We start from the raw sequence: 12,956 nt of genomic DNA, 5'->3' as shown, positions 1-12,956 counted from the left end.
AGAAGTTTGTAATTGGGGGCACACTCAACTGATCCTTAATCTATGTCAAGGTTACTTCCCTTAAGTTAACTACCCAGTACTTAACTTTTTCATTTGACCCTCATACAAGAGCATATTCAAAAGGATTCCAACCTAACCGAAGTAATGGATTGCATCTTTTCATAATTCTCTACTAGTTAGATGAAAAAGTAATTTGCAACAAAATCTAATTTCTTCTCAACTTTATCTCATTCTTTGCAACATCATCAGATAAAGCTTCTTTGAAGATCATTTACATGATGTCACATCTTTTGTAGCAATCAATTTCATGAATTTTTAGCTCTAACTCCTATACTCTCATTTTATCTTCTGCTGAATAAATAGTAGATGAATAGAATCACGGTCTTCCAATTTATCCCAAATATTTGACTATAAAATTTAGGGGAGAAATTTCCATTACCTTATAATACATTGGTAGGCCCCCTGTATCATCAAGTCACACATTTGAAGTTTTCAGTTTAATTTATCCTTAGAGCACACTTCCAAATTGATGTTGAAGCACCTATTTTGATATATGGCCAACACACAAAATACAAAGTAGCAATTTAACTATAGCTCTTACACTCATTTATTAATGTGCTTATTCAGCAACTATCAACTTACTATGGAACAGGCCCTGGCTTTAGTCTGGGGATTCAGTGTGGAGAAAGACAAACAAGTTTCTCACATAGGATCTTTTATTCTAGTCATTAAAGATATATTTAAAAAAATGAAAAACTGTATAAACAAGATAATGTCTTACTTTTATGTATTGTGTAGCATATACAGGGAAATGTGATAGTAACTGGACATTTTCTTTATATAAGGTATTTAGGAAGGCGTATCTGAAGAGGTGGTCTTTGAGCTGAAGCTGGAGGCATGAGAAAAGCAGCTATGGTCAAAAAATCTTCCAAGTGGAAGAAACTAGCAAATGGAAAGGCTCTAACAAAGGGATGCCTTTGGTATAGTCAAAGTACTTTAAGAAGGCCAGTGTGGCTGGGATGTAGTAAGCAAGGTTTGCAGACAAAAGAATATATGAATTGCTGTCTAGGGTTAGGAAAGAACCAGATCACAGAGGGACTTAGAGTGTAAATGGAAGCCATGGAATAATGATGTTAAGCAAGGCGATGGCACAATTGGATTTATGATTTTTAAAAATTGTTCATACTGCTGTAAAGAGAATGGATTTTAGAAAGTGGAAGCAGGAATTCCAAATAGAAGATTATGTCATTTGTCCAGGGATGAGATTATGGTCACCTAGAATAGGAGAGAATTGGACTGATTTAAGAGAAATAATAGATAGCGTTTGCAGATGGATTAATTTACTGGGTGAATCAAAACTAAAAAAGGCTGCTAAAATTTTTACTTGAGCAATTAAAGAACCATTCCTCTTATTGACACATGGACTTTGGAGGAATGTAGAACATGACTTATTTTTTTTCTGTTCAGCTTCCATTCCTACTTCTAAATATAGCATCCTAATTTTTTTTTTTTAATTGGGGAGTCTCTCTCCTCTTACTCAGCCATCTTGTTTGTGTGGGACTTCCTCCAATTCCTAGCTTAGATATGGGTATGAAATGCAAGCTTGGCTGATCAGCATTTTCAAATTGCCCATCAAAGTGACTGATTTAGTGACCACATTTGGCCCAGTTAGGTGCAACTCTGAGATTTTGGATTGAACTAATGGAGGTAAATGCTCTTTTTCTATAGTGAATGGCAAATTACTAAGATCTCAGTCTGGAACAGCTAGTGGTTACTACACTGAAAGAGCATGCCAGAGAATGAGGCCAATGCAGGGGCAAACCAGGCCAAGTGGTAGAAGGAGATACCAGGCCCTGATATTTTTAATCCCCTAAAGCCCTATGTCTGAAGCCAAATTGACTTTGAGATCTTTCAGTTATCCATTCTAAAAATTAACTTTCACATACTTAAGACAATTTGAGTTAGATTTCTTTCCCTTGTAAGCAAGAATTCTTATTAGTACAGGTGAGATATTTGGTTTAGGTATATTAAGATTGAAATGCCTATTTAGGTTTACGAGATTGAAATACAGGATGCTCACCCAGTTAAGTTGGAATTTCAAATAAATGATAATTAATGTTTTAGTATATGTGCCCCAAATATTGCTAATTCTGGCAAGCCTCTGTCTAATAGCTATCCAAGTGGAGATGTCAAATGGGCCGTTGCATCTACCAGCTTGGCACTCAGGAGAGAGGTCAGGGATTTTGATGACTATTTGGAAGTAGTCACAACAGTGATAGCACTCAAAACTGTGGGACTAGAGAATTACATCTTGGAAAATAAGGCAGATAGTGTTGAGAGAGTATCCAGGGATAAACTTGAGGGCAACCCATTTTATCAAAATCTAGCAGAGCGGGGAGAAATGTGAAAGACTGAGAAGAAATACAGTGTCAAGGAAAGCAAATAAATGAGTTTCAAGACTGGAAACGCAACAAAGATTAGCAAACTTCCCTGTCAAAACAATGGGCATGCTTTCCTCTTTTTACTTACCTACTGAATTCTCTCAGCATTTCCATCATTTCCTGTAACTATTCAGTTATCCAGTCCTCTTTGGCCATTGTTGGAGACATCCAGAAACTCATCCCTTTCATATCGAGGCAGAGATGTGTCTTCTCTGCTGCCTTTGATATTTTTCATCTTAAAAATCTCTTTTCTGTTTCTGTCAAACAGGTTGAGACATTAAAGTTTTAGAGGTTAGAACAGATATGTACAATAGCTAGTTAGTAATTTAAAGTACTCTGTTCAGGGGTGTAAACAGGGTAACAATTCCTCGTGATCAGAGTGTTACTAATATTGCAGAACCTGCTGACTTCCTTTTTCATCAACCACACTAAGTCTGACTCTTTCATCTTCGCTCTATCCAGGTGTCCTTATAGGGCCATCAGTCACCCTTCGCCCTTTCTGTGTCTCTCCAGTATCTTCGTTTTCTTGCTTTAACTTCTCCCTTAATCGACTGTGGAATAGAAATGTACTGTGGGAGTTTTTGTTTTGTGATTCTCTTTATTTTTAACCAGATTGCCTATAATTATAAAGTGATAAAAACCTGCATGAAAAGAATTAAAACAGTACATATAAAGGTCAAAAATTGAAAACTAAAAGTCCCCCTTGTTTTCTACCATCCCATGTCCTGGAGATAATTGTTAACAGTTTTTGTCTGTCTATCTGTCTTCTATCTAATTACTTATTGAGTGCTTCCTATGTGTCAGAAACTATTAAAATGCTTTGACTATAGTAATTTATTTAATCCTCACAAAAGCTCTTTGGCAAATAAGGAAAATGAGCCACAGGAAATAATTAACTTACCCAAAGTCACAAAGGTAGTAAGTGTGTGATATACATGCTTTAATATGTATAAAATATTCTTTGACTAAAGAAAAATGAGCAGATGTTTTCAATGAAATCTATTTGGAAAACATCGTGCTGTTTTAGACATACTGTTTATTCATACCAAACACTAATACAGCTTTTGGGTCTGCAGAATATCTTTTGTGGTTTTGGACTCTACGTCTGTTGTTATTCTTGTCTATGAGCTTAACTTCCGCTAAAGTTATTCTCCCACAGACGTTTTCCCTCTTGTGTGATCTGTTTGGGAATCTTCTCTATGGGAGTTGCTTGAAACACTTCGAAATTCAATTTTTAATATTTAGGGCTAGAGTTTCCACACAAGTGGATATCACTTGTTGGGCTACACACAGAACATTGTCATAAGCTGAGAATTCCCATCTTTCAAATATAATTTTTTCCACTCATGATATTAGGCAGGCCACATGAGATTGGCAAATAATCCACTCAGCTAACTAGCAGAAGTTTTAAGGTTTATTCTCAGGAATGAGAAGCATAGTTTAGGCTTCCAGCTTACTGCAGGGTATTCTAGTCTGGCTTCCAGCAGCACTGGGGCTTGTGGCCTCCATTTCTATCATGAAGCAGGCATTAACACCACAGCTTCCAATTTCCGTTTTGTGTTACCTTATTATTTCTAGCACTCTGAAAATTCCCATTTTTGCTTGTGCATTTATCTATGTATTTTTTAAATTTATTTTTCAATTAAGGTTGGCATACAATATTATATCATCTATATATTTTTATTTAATATTCTCTGAATACTTTATATAGCATTTTTAATATATTTGGAATTGGAGAGAGAAATTAATACATGTGCTCAGTCATCTACCTTGACCCAAAAGTTTTAGTACCACTTTAATCTTGGAGATATATAAATCTTAAAAGAATATGATCCACTCAATCTTTTTTAATTACTTCTTGATTTTTAGTATTTGATAAGCTTCAAAAATTGTTTCACAAACCCCTTCTCTTTTTGCCATCCACCTCCATTCACAACCTCCAAACTTAATGTTTGAACTTAGGCAGAATTGGGAAAGGCTTAAACAAAAGAGCTGATTTCTTTCATTTCATATTGTTTATACATTTGATTACAGTTTTGGTTATGCAAAAAAAAATCTATATATAGTAAGACTGCATATATTTCCTTATTTAACTAGAAAGAGTATTAAAACTGAAAGCTCGCATTGAGAGAATGTAGAAAGTAACATTTCAAAATGAAATAGCACATAGAAAGATTTTCTGTGCCTCAGATATCTTGCTATGCTTTTGAGGTCGAATAAATTTCTAATATAGTTTAAATATTCTTGTCCACGAGGAATGGAGAATCTAATTGTTTGCTTGTTGAGCAACAAGAGAGAGAAGTATAAACCTCAGGGAAGATGGGCTCGGGAAACTTTCCACAGGCAGACATTTAATTCTAAGTTGGGCAAGTTGATTGCATGACACCTTGGTCAGATGGTATTACATGTTTTTAAAATAGCTTTACCAACTATTACATTTCACTTGATTCTCTCAAAACTACTTGTTTGAGAGACTGTGAGGGCAATGTTAGAATTTGGGTCACTCTTACTAATATCTGATGTTTTCCTATTATGATAAAGAAAAAAGATATTTTTGACTCTAATGTCTTCAACAGTTAAAAATATTGGTTGAGTGCCTACTACAGAAAAAGCACATTAATTAAGTCCAATTTCTTTCTTACTAGCCTTTCTCGTTTTGAATTTGCCTTTGATCTAGGACGTTTTGCTTCTTAAAGATTGTGACTTTTATTAAATGCCTGCTTAGCCACTTTCTAGATTTTGGCAAATGATTTTATCAACAATAGTTTTCTATGGGTACGAACCAGGTCCCTATTTATGGTGATACCAGAAAACAACAAAAAGGGGAAAAATCAGCCGTCCCGAAAGGGAACTGAAGAGAAGCAATGAAAAGGGCCACAGTAATTCACGATTGTAAAGAGTGTCAAATAATCTTGCTGACAAATTCCCTAGAAGTAGATTCCTTAGAAGAATTTTATTTTTAGGGTGGGGGGAAAGGAGCTGTATGTGTTTTGAGACCGTAAAGCTTTGGCATTTATTGTGAGAGCCTCTGAAGACTTCCATACAAAGGCATAGAGGTTGTCCAAAAGTTTCTTATTGACCTTAAGATTTACTCATGATATATCTTTTGATTTGTTTTTAAAATTAAGCACATTTCTATACTAAAGCAAATACTGAACAACTCATATCTGATTTGATTTGCTTTTCCAATCTAAACTTAGTAAGTCAATACTATTTTTAACTTTTGTGAATATAATTTCAATATTTACAGTTTTTATTACATCCCAGTATTTCTTGAATGGTTATCAGATGTTATTTTTATAATGTTTTCCAGAGATTTTGACTGCTTCTACAATTAGCAATCAAATATCTATTTTTGCTTGCATTGATAAACACTACAATGTGATTTGGCCTGAGATAATGGACAGTTTTTTCTATATTTGATAGCTTTTCCTATGTTTTTCTTACAATTGCAAATTTTAGACAATTCCTTACTAAGATTGTCCTCCATTTTACCATAACATCAACTAAAGTAAAAAAGCACACTGCATTCCAAAGTCAAAGTGTCAGATAGTTATCCAGGATGACTCGATGATTCTTATTCCTAAATATTTGCATTCATTTCAGGACTCAGGAAAATTGCCCCAAATAATGGCTATAATTATTACAGCACATTTGTTCCCTAAATCGACTTTAGGGAGAAAATGTTATGCTGTTATTTTTAGCGATGATATAAACTAGGCTGATGAATTGAGGGATCACTTCCGAACTGACCTGGAAAGGAGACACAGCTACTGCTGCTTCAATTACATTAATATGGAATACCTGACTATTTTAAGAACTATTTAGTCTTCTATTTTTTGGCTAGGAATTACAAAATCGCCACTCCTTCAGCAATTTAAATGTCCAAATAAAGAAGGAAATCTGATTTATTTATCTATTTCATATTTTTATTTTTCTTGTAATTTTAACATAATCCATTTTAATTGTTTATTAATGTTGAATTTTTATTTGGACTTTTGAAGATACGAAACTAAGTGAATTTAGGATTTAAGCCATGACATTAAGGTGTGGTTCTTTTATAAATTATTTTGTAGTGATAAAATCAAACCCTTCTAAATCAAATGACATTGTATATATCGTTCAATGAAGTTCCAAACCGATAGCTTCATTGGCTGTCTCAACCTTGGAAGAGTCAGCCTAATAAAAATGGTGATAATAATTGCATTTAAAAATTAACTTTAGTGTTTTTCTTGATTATAATCTTAAATTCCTATTTCCCAATCCACAAATGTATCTGAGTTAAAACAATACATGATATGAATGGTGTTTGCATATAAACCACTTTTAAAGTTTTCTTTCAATTTTGCTTTTGCCACCCTTCAATTGTTATTATTTGGGGGGATAGTTTTTTCTTTGGCTGATTGTTTAGTTTTTTTTCCCCTCCAAATTATTTGTATGAAACTAAATTATCTAGCTTAGTGGCTACAAATCATTTTTGCATTTTTTAAAAAGAATGTTTTTAGAAACATAACAATAGTATAAATTTTTTTAAGTACATGGTAAGAGGATAATAATATCAAAAAGGATACACTATTAAATAACAACAGCAGCCATAAAAATAATAGTATTACTAGGTGCCATTTATATAGTATTTATCATGAGATCTATTCTATTCTAAATGCTTCATGTATATTAACTCATGTAATTCTCACAACAGTCGGATAAAGCAAGGCAAAAAAAGGTTAAGTAATTTGCTAAAGGTCACAAAGGAAATATGGAAAAGTCAAGGTAAGCCAGAAAATTTAAATAACAAAAATTCAGGAATGTATTAAGTGCAGCTACTGAGGAATGCAGAAATAAAAATTATAAAATATTGAGATATTAGAGAATAAAACCTATCTAATTTTCAGGGATCTGAATGAAAAAGAATGATCATATCATGAATTGCTAGAAGTAAATCAAATTAACCTATCAGTGGATCTTATATCAAAAGACCTGATTTTCGAGGCTCAATTTTGGTCCCATATTAGCTAGCATCATTGGGCAATTCATCTTAAGCCTAGGCCTGGATATCTTTCACTGTAACAAAAGAATTTGATGAATTTCTAAAGACTCTTACCCTCAGATCAAATAGATGATGTTTATTTAATACTGTTTACCACTCACAGATTTTTTGACTGAAAGCAATTTTAAAAGTGGGGTCACTTAAGCATAATGCATTGGAAAGAGATAGAAAAATCCATGGTCTTGAAGGGAAACGCAAAGAACCAGGTATGGTCCAGAATGGAACCTGGCGGCTTTAGAAGACCTTGATAATGTTTGTATAGCGATCCTACAGTCTTTCACTACCAGAGCCAATGAATCCTAAAGATTTCTCAAAACCTTGGATCACACACACTCTAGGTCTAGGAGAGGGTCAGGTTGGCCAATGTTTTGTCCTGTGTCCAGATATGGGCAATACCAAAGCAGTGAGAGAAAAAAAAATATGCTGGAAAGAGCCTTATATGACCCTGTTTTCCCCTGAGATAATACCTAAACTGGGACAAATATATTAATAATGAAAAAGATGCCAGAAGTATTCTACATTTTTTTACCACTACAGAGTTATATGAAAGATTTTAAAACAGACGAGCACTGTCTCTTAAAAAACTTCCCCTTCAAGTTTTAAGTCCAAGAATGTCATTATTGATGCAAACTCGTAATAATTTTTAATATTATAACTGACAGGCTGAATATAATTACTAATTTCTTTCCTGAATTTCTATCTTTGATAAACTTATAAGAGCTTTTTTCTCCCTCAATAGATAGATACCTGCTTGAAAAATCACACAAAGAAAATAAATTTTTAAAAGATGAAGATAATATCTGAGTGGGAAAATGGCAAACTTTAATTGAGAATTTTTATATTATTACAAATTAAGTGAATGATTAAAAATGCCAGGGAACAGAAAATTGTTTCATATGGCTCTCTGTTCAACATGGATTGCCAATGTGGGAGAAAATCCTTATAAATCTTAGCATTGCTCCCACACAACCACCTACACAGATGATCGCTTGACTTTCACGCTAACAATAGATATGTTAGTAGAGCTGTCACCATCTGCAAAATGAAGTGCACTTAAAAAAAAGTAACTGCAGCAGACAGTAGTAATTGCTTATATATTGCGATTAGCATTTTATATTTACATTTAAAAGGTAAGAATTTAAGCAGTGATGACTCCCAGTTTAAATAAGGTCAATCCCTGTGATAGCTCCCAGACTAAATAAGGTGAGTCCTAGATATCTGATAAATTTATGTTAGAAAACTTGATTTTGAATTTCTTTCAAAATTTATTTGTATCCAAGAATGCAGAAAAATTTATTTGTATCCAAGAATGCAGAATAAAATGAAAATCAAACGATTTCTGATGTACTCACTTCTCTCCAATAACAGTACTTAGAATAATGTACATTAGTTATAAACCCCTTTACAAAGTCTAATTGTCACAACTGTCCTAGTTTTTTAGTACAATTCCTTCAAAGGCATGTTTACTTGGGTTTCCTTGCTCTTAAGTCTATTTTATCAGTGCAGAATGAGTATTATGGAAAATAAGTTTTATATCATTAGAAAATAGTCTTTGACTTCTTTTCCTTTGTTGATTTTTTGTCAAGGATGGAAGGGTTCATGATTCCATTACTGGGACTTCGTGGAGAATTCTAAGACAAAGTGTTAGAAAATGAATTATCTGGATTCTTCATATAGCGAATAGAGCAGCTTAAGGGCTCACGTGTCGACCCTGTTCATACTTGGAAGACTGGATGTGACAGAAAGGAGAGCAGGCCTGTGGCTGATGAAACTCATTTTTCTCAACCCAACACAAACAGGTACAATACCACTCTGTACTGGCAAAGTTCCCATATGTTTCCAATTCATGTACTTCTAACATTTGACTTGAATAATATTGTGTGTATATATATATAAAATGGATACAGTGTACATGAGCTATGAGAGCTACTGTAACCCCAAAATATCCTAAATAGCATTACCTAAAATTCTGTGATAAAATCTTCATTTCTTTATTATAAACATAGCCTTTTTAAAACCTATTTTAATGCAGATTGTTTTAGAAAGTACCTGAAGGCAATAATAATGTATTATGATTTAGTTTTACCTAATTTATTTATCCTCTTAAATAAACTATAGTTCTATAAATTTAATATTAGAAGGAAATTTAGGATTAGAAGGAAAATAAAACATCTAGTCTAAACACATCATTTTATAGATGATAAAATTGAGGCTCAGTAAAGGCTCACGCACCTAGTTAAGCGCAAATCCAGAACTAATCCCTAAAACTCCTGACTCTGGTCCAGTGCTTTTTTCATTAGACTATCATAAAACATTAAGACAACAGTGGTCCCTTGGGGTTAGGGTGAGGAGGTGCTGGAAAGGAATAGAAAGCAAGAGAAGAGTAGAGAAAAAGGTATGCTGATCCCATGCAATTATTTTTCTAGGGTTAATTCACATAACAGAGTCATTAGTAGGATTGAATTTACTTAAACCAGTGGTAGAGGTGTAATTCAGTTAGCCACACAACTCAATGATACATTTTTACTAAAGCTTAGCACTAAGAAATTCTCATGTCAGGGCTGGAGAAATTTGCGCTCACATCATTCACATCTGAAAAGCTGTGAACCTAAAATAAGATAGGAGCAGTTGTTCACATATCTTGTGTACTAGCCTGTTCTACTGCAAAAGCAAATTGAGTAGGATTGGGAAGTATATAAAAGGAAGATCCTCTTATCTAAGGCTAGAGGGATAATATTTCTCCTCAAAGTCAAAAAATAAATAAGAATCAGGCTCAAAAGTATACAATATACAAAAAGAATGATTTCTTATAAGTATATACTTCATTTAAAAAAAAATCTGTATAGTAAGTTCAATGAATAAGAGTAGCCAGAAAACTTGAAAAGTCTTAATACATTTGAAATGATAAAATATCTTTTTTTTTTCTTTAGTCGAGGCAACCCTTGGTTGACCTCACAGATTGCAAGGACCTTGTCAGCTTACAATCCCTTATTTTTTATTTTTTACGCCTACAGCACTTGGTCTTCCTAAGTGGTCTCCCATCCAAGTACTAACCAGGCCCAACCCTGCTTAGCTTCCAAGATCAGACGGGATCGGGCTTGTTCAGGGTGACACGGCTATAGACAAAATATCTCTTTTTAATTCATTATATTAGTCATGTCATATTCCATTAATTTTTATTCTGACACATGAGGTAGACCCATGGGACTTTAGGAAATTAGTTTCACCTTCAGTGGTTAGCTTCAGTTATACACTGTTTATGTGATGAAAAATAAATTCATAAATTAAGTAAAACCAGTTAATGAAAACTGCATTGTGTATAGTAGGTAATTAATAAAGATTTGTTCGGTAAAATGCTTCTTGAAAGTTGAAAGGAAATTTAATCTTTTTAAAAGATTTTTTTTTCTTTTCCTAATTAGAAATCATATTGGTTGTTTTCTCTGATTAGGAAATTGATTTCTAATAAGATAATAGAATCAGAATCAGAATAGTCTAGATTAAGATAACAACTTTAAAATCTCAGTGGCCCAACTTTAGCCAAGAAGGTGTCTTTGGAGTTCAGGACGGAAGCTGAACTATACCTATCTGTAATGAGGCAGTGCAAGTCAGCGTCCTGCTTTTGTCAGGGTGGTGCCAGTGGGGTCCAGTGAGGAAATGAACATGCACACCTACCCAGCCTTCATGCTACACATCAATAAGAAACTGCCTACTTAAAATAGAAAATTAAATAGTATCTCAGATGTCCAGGATACAATAAAAATACCGCTCATTATACCAAGAACCATGATAGTCACAACTTAACTGAGAAAAAAGCATCAACAGACGCCAACACTAAGATGAATCAGATATTGGAATTATCTGACAAGGACATTATAACTGCCATCATAAAACTGCTTCATTGAAAACACCACTTGATCATCTTAGTAGCATTTGACAAAGCTCAACATTCATTCATGATTAAAACTGAATAAAATAGGTATAAAAGGAACTTATCTCAACACAATAAAGGGTACATATGAAAATGCCACAGCTAACATTATAATAAATGGTGAAAAACTGAAAGCTTTCCTTCTAAGATCCGATACAAAGCAAAGATGCCCACTCTCACAACTTATATTCAACACAGTACTGAAAGTCTTAAACAGAGAAATTAGACAAGAAAAAGAAAACTTATCCACATCAGAAAGGAAGTGAAATTATCTTTGTAGATGACATGATCATACATATATAAAATTCTAAATATTCAAAAACAAAAAAACTGTTAAAACTAATAAATGAATTCAGTAAAGTTTCAGGGTACAAAATCAACAAAATCAGTCACATTTCTATACACAAGTTAACAAACTAAGCAAAAAGGAAATTAATAAAATCTCACTTACAATAGCAACAAAAAGCAATAAAATACTTGGTAATAAACATAATTAAAGAGTTGAAAGACTTGTATATTGAAAAGTATAAAACACTGATGAAGGAAATTAAAAATGTAGATAAATGGAAAGATATTACATGTTCATGGATTGGAAAAATAAATATTCAAATGTCCATACTACCCAAAAGGATCTACAGAATCAATGCAATCTGTATCAAAACCCAGTGGTATTCTTTGCAAAATTTTTTTAAATCCTAAAATTCATATAGAATCACAAAAGATGCTGAATAGCCAAAGCAATCTTGAACAAGAAGAACGAAGCTGGAGGAATAACACTGCCCGATTTCAAAATATATTAAAAATCTACAGTAATGAAAACAGTATGCTACTGGCAGAAAGACAGACATATAGACCAATGTAATGGAATAGAGATCCTAGAAATAAATCCACATATCTTGTTCAGCTGAACTTCAACAGGGGTGCCAGGAACACACATGAAGAAAGGATAGTCTCTTCATTAAATTGTATTGGGAACTCTGGCTGTCCACATGTAGAAGATTGAAATTAGACTTCATCTCACATTTTATATAAAAATCAACTCAAAATGGATTAAAGACTTAACTGTAAGCTCTTAAACCATAAAAGTACTGAAAGGAAACATAGGAATAAAGATTCTTGACATTGCTCTGGCCAGGGATTGTTTGGATATGACAGCAAAAGCAGCATAGGCAAGGAAAGCAAAAGTAAACAAATGAGGTTGCATCAAACTAAAAGGCTTTTGCACAAAAAGGAAACAATCAACAGAGTGAAAAGGCAACCTAAGGAATAGGAGAAAATATTTGCAAGCTATATATCTGATAAGGGGTTAATATCCAAAATATGTGAGAAACTCAATTCAAAACAAACAAAAACCCCTCAATTTAAAAGGGGGCTAATGACCTGAATCAGCATTTCTGAAAAGAAGACATACAATGGTCAACAAGTATATGAAAAAGTGCTCAACATCACTAATTGTCAAGGAAATAGAAATCAAACCACAATGAGATATTACCTCACACCTGTCAGAATGGCTATTCTTAAAAAGATAAAAGTTAACAAG

The 12,956-nt window shown here is 33.4% G+C and overlaps 1 pseudogene; it reads right to left on the bottom strand.

The window, feature by feature from the left end:
- Window positions 1–10,493: 10,493 nt before the first annotated feature.
- Window positions 10,494–10,612, bottom strand: LOC111731169 (annotated as a pseudogene).
- Window positions 10,613–12,956: the final 2,344 nt, after the last annotated feature.

This window comes from Pteropus vampyrus, unplaced genomic scaffold (genome assembly GCF_000151845.1).
Source record: "Pteropus vampyrus isolate Shadow unplaced genomic scaffold, Pvam_2.0 Scaffold351, whole genome shotgun sequence".
In the NCBI taxonomy this organism is placed as follows: Eukaryota; Metazoa; Chordata; class Mammalia; order Chiroptera; family Pteropodidae; genus Pteropus; species Pteropus vampyrus.
Note: the sequence above shows the minus strand (reverse complement) of the source record. Positions and strands in the feature narration are given on the sequence as shown.